The sequence below is a fragment of the Miniopterus natalensis genome, chromosome 2, assembly GCF_054644295.1.
Source record: "Miniopterus natalensis isolate mMinNat1 chromosome 2, mMinNat1.hap1, whole genome shotgun sequence".
Taxonomy (NCBI): Eukaryota; Metazoa; Chordata; class Mammalia; order Chiroptera; family Miniopteridae; genus Miniopterus; species Miniopterus natalensis.
Window position 1 is genome coordinate 77,203,615 of NC_142082.1, and position 4,499 is coordinate 77,208,113.

A 4,499-nucleotide genomic window follows, 5' to 3' on the forward strand; every position below is an offset into this window, starting at 1 on the left:
AGCACCACAGCCCACCTGCTCGGGAGGGCTGTCAGGGGCAGCGTCAGCAGAAGAAGCTAGTCTTCCAGGCTCTCCTGTGAGGAGGAAAGTCCTCGCACCATGACCAGACACTCCCAAATGCTGCGCCGCAGGCTCGGGCTGCTGCCAACTGGACGAGCTACACACCAGGGCCTGGTGCCACCCTGCTCCTGCTCCTCCCTCAGGTTTGACATTTTATTCTCTCATTCTGCTCAAGACCATAGGCCAGCTCCCTACTGCGGCATCATGGGTCTTCCACCTCCCCACGGATAGACGTGGGTAGAAGCGGAACCCAGACACATACAGCCGACGTGAGGGCTTTCCAGAGATTCACTAAGCAGGGCTTAGAAAAAGAGAAACCATTAAAAAGAGTCACCTGTCCAGCCTGTGCTAATAAAGCACATTAGAAAGGTACACAATCGGCAGTAAGCAATTTCCTTCAGCTGTTCACACATGTCCAGGAAAACAATTCCCTTCACACGATCAGACATGAGTGATTTCTGCTCCAGTGTCTTCAGGTTCTGTGCAGCACGAATTTGTGTCGGAATGGCAGATTCCACGTCCATCTTTATTTTCAAAGTTGGGATCTGTGAGTGCAGGTCTTTCAAAAATATTCTTTTCACTTGTCTCTGGACAGTTCTGAACATAGATCACTCTGTTATAAACCTTGAGTCTCTTCCACAATTGTACATACACTTTGCACTGAACATACATAAAAAGAAGTCCGCAGGTAAAACCGATGGCCACCACCAATTTAGTCCAAAAGAGCCACTCTAAGATTCCTGTCGCCTGCCCCCAGCAGATTTCCTCTGCCGTGCGGTCCATGAGCACACAGAAGGGCCAGACCACACAGGTGGTGGCAATGACGTGCAAGGTCACAGAGCACATGATCTTCCTGCGCTCGCTGGCTGTCATCTGCAACTTCTCCCATTTTCTCGGCGGCTTTAGCTTGGTCTCCACAATGAACTCGTACTTGCAGAGCTCACAGCTGCGCTTGTCCGAGCTCTTGATCCACTGCTGCAGGCAGGCCTGGTGCACGAAGTGGAGGCTCCCTGTGCAGCGGCAGGGGGTGATCAGAGGGCTCCCTCATCCCCTTCACAGTGACAGATCCTTAGAAATGCTGCTTGAATGACTCATGGAATGTCCCAAAGTCTTCTCATTCTGCTCTTCCCTCTCCTTTTCTTTGGTCTTACTTCTGTAGACTCTAGCAGAGGTGGCATCCTGGGATGGAATGGCGGAGACTGGATGCAGTGGCATGCTCATCCCAGCCTCCGATGGTCGTCTTCTTTACAGAAGAGAGTCTCCAGTGGTAGAGTCATTTTGGGCCATGGACTTAAAGCTATGCTCTCCCCCTGCAGCTTCCAGAGCAGGCAGGTCTCTCTCGAGATCCACACGTCAGAAGGGGAAGGTCCCAGTCCGGACTTTCATTTCACGGATTAGGGAAACGGGCCAAGGGCCAGGACTGACTTGCCCAAGGTCCGAGGACCCTTCGGGGCTGGACTCCCACGGGGAATCCCACCGGCTGCCCACCGGGCCCCAGCCCCAGCCCCGGCCCGGCTCCCGCTCGGCCTGGCCCCCGGGCGGCCCGGAGCCTCGGGCCGGGCCCAGGACGGCGCGGCGCCGCGGGCGCACCTGCCCGGCCCACCTGTTGCGGGCCCACAGCCGGCAGCCACACCCCCGGCGCGGGCTCGGCCGTCGCCGTTACCTCAGGCAGCGCTGTGCTCGCACCCGGGCCCTTTAGTTGGATAACTTTTTATTGTGATTCAGTATTAAATCTTACAATTTTTTCTAAATTGTATACATTTTATTTCTTTCTCTTGTGTAATTAAATTGCCCAGGATCTCCAGATTGATGTTTATTAATAGTGGTGATAGCAGATATTCTTATCAAGTTTCTGACTTTAATATGAATAGTTCTGATGTTCCCCATTAAATATGATGCTAGATTTTAGATTGAGATAAATGTATTCAATTATGTTACGTAGGTATCTATTATCATTTTATTAATAGGACTTTAAAAATAAATAAATAAAAATGGATGTTGGGTTTTATCAAGTGCCTCTCAGCATCTAGGAACATGACTTTTAATCTATTAGCATGATAAAAATACATAAATAGATTTCCTAATATGAAACCATTTTTCATCCCTGGAATAAATCACATTTGGACATGGTATGTTAGTTTGTTAACATGCTCTTGGATTTGGTTTAATAATATATTGATCACTTTGTATTGATTGTTTTTTGTGTAATATTCTTAGAATGATATTTTACTATTTTGAGTTTCTTCTTTGGAAACACCAATTATAAATATGTGTAATTTATTTTGTATATATTTCATATCTGTCATATAATCCTTTAAGCTTGTTATCTGTGTATTCTTTACATTCTGTTTTTTCCAAACCAGTCTCCCACATCTCTAGCTGTGTTTCCACAGGACATAATCTTTGTGCAGCTCCCAAGCTGCACTTTGACCTTCATTTCTGTGATTTTTTTTATATCTTCCCTTAACTCTTCCAGCACATGTTTAATCTACTTCTGTTGTTTTGTCATTGTTTTCTGTGAAATTGCATATAGGTGATTACTCATTTTTTTTAAATTCAAGAATATATTTGGTCACAATTTTGATCCAGCTCATTAGATATTTTTCTGGTAAATGTTTCTTGATCACCATTTAGTTTTCCTCTTTCTTTTTTCCTTTTGTTCTTTTAATATCTTTTTATAGATCCTGTGTTGATTCTTTTTTTATTATTATTAATCACATTGTAATAAGGCAAGTTTCTCCTGAATCAGATATTTTTTTAATACTTTTATTGATTTTTTTATTTTTTAGAGAGAGGAAGGGAGAGGAAGAGAGAGAAACACTGACATGAGAGGGAAACATTGATCTGCTGCCTCCTGCACTCCTCCAACCAGGGACTAAGCATGCAACACTGGCATGTGTCCCAAATGGGAATCTAACCAGCAACTCTTTGGTGCATGGAAGGATGCCCAACCAATTGAGTCAAACCAGGCAGGGCCTGAATCAGCTATTTTTAATATATATATTTAAATATCTTTATTGATTTCAGAGAGAGGAGAGGAGAGGGAAAGAGAGAGAGAGATAGAAACACCAATGATGAGAGTCATCATTGATCGGCTGCCTCCTGCACTCCCCCTACTGGGGATCCAGCCCAAATCTCCGGCATGTGCCCTGACCAGGAATCAAACCCCGATCTCCTGAACCCTAGGTGGAGGCTCAACCACTGAGCCACGCCCGGCCGGGCTGAATTAGCTATTTTTAAAAGGCCATATTCCAGCAGCAGGAGTGTTTTTTGTTTTGTTTTGTTTATTAAAAAGTGGGTTATTTCCAGCCTTCAACTTTCTCCAGCCAATTGATATTAGCCCTTTAGGACCATTTATAAGTCAAAGTCACTGTCCTCCTCACTGGCATACCAGTTACTCTGTTTAAGGGTTCTGGTACTTTAACTGGGGAATGTTGAAGTCAGACCCACCTTAAAAGTATAATAATTCTTCTTTAATGGACCTTTCAGAAACTTTGAAAGGCTAAAGAAAGAGGAATAAGGGGAAAAATATGTTTTGGTAGAGGGCCTTCTCACAATACACTCATATGGCCAGCTTGGTCACCACATACTTAGTCATACACTTTACCGGCATCTTATTGTTCTCCAGTTTGAAGGGGTGGGGATAGGAACTGCTACCATAGAGAGAAACACCATCTAGCTTGGCCTGAGAAAGTCAGTGATGGCTTCCCAAAGGAGATAATGCCTGACAGAAGGGACTTTCTGAGAAAAGGAATCAGCATGTGCAAAGGCTAGGAGGTACAAAGACTAAAAACTGGGTCATAGCTATGAGAACTCGACTGCTGACCTCCAACAGAAGATTTTCCACTGAACTGGGGGAAAACCTATACTACCGGCGATCAAAGTGTGAGTGGTTCAGCTCTGTAGATTTAATAAGACTACCCAAGAGGGAAAAGATAGGATCACACAGTGAATGGGGCTTTATCAGAAACAAAGAAAAGTATTCTTCCATAGTCCTAGGTTGCCAGCCTGGACACAATATGCACCAAGGCAAGAACACTCATCGGAAATAAAGATTTTTTATTGCATATTGCTCATTTAAATCGAAAAGAAGCCACTTACAAGCACCTAATCTTCTCTGATGTGACCATAGCACTTCCATCACATAACAAGCTGTTCAGCATACCCATTTCTGTAAGGAACTGAAAGGAACTGGGTCATTCTTGTGATAACATCTAATTTTTGTCTTTATTTACTCAAATGTATAATACATCTAAATATATTATACATATTTTTAAATATATACATTTATATGAGGTTGGGGGTGTCCGTGAACAGAGACAATATTTTGGGAAGAAATGTACTTGAACACAATCGCTGTGATGTTAGAGTTCTGTACCTGATTTGCACATGACTATTATGTCCAGTACCCAAAGCAGTGTCTGGCACGTAGTAGGCAT

General features: G+C 44.1%; 1 pseudogene; it reads right to left on the bottom strand.

Moving 5' to 3' along the window:
• Positions 1-501: 501 nt before the first annotated feature.
• On the bottom strand, positions 502-1,413 carry LOC107537734 (E3 ubiquitin-protein ligase MARCHF8 pseudogene; annotated as a pseudogene).
• Positions 1,414-4,499: the final 3,086 nt, after the last annotated feature.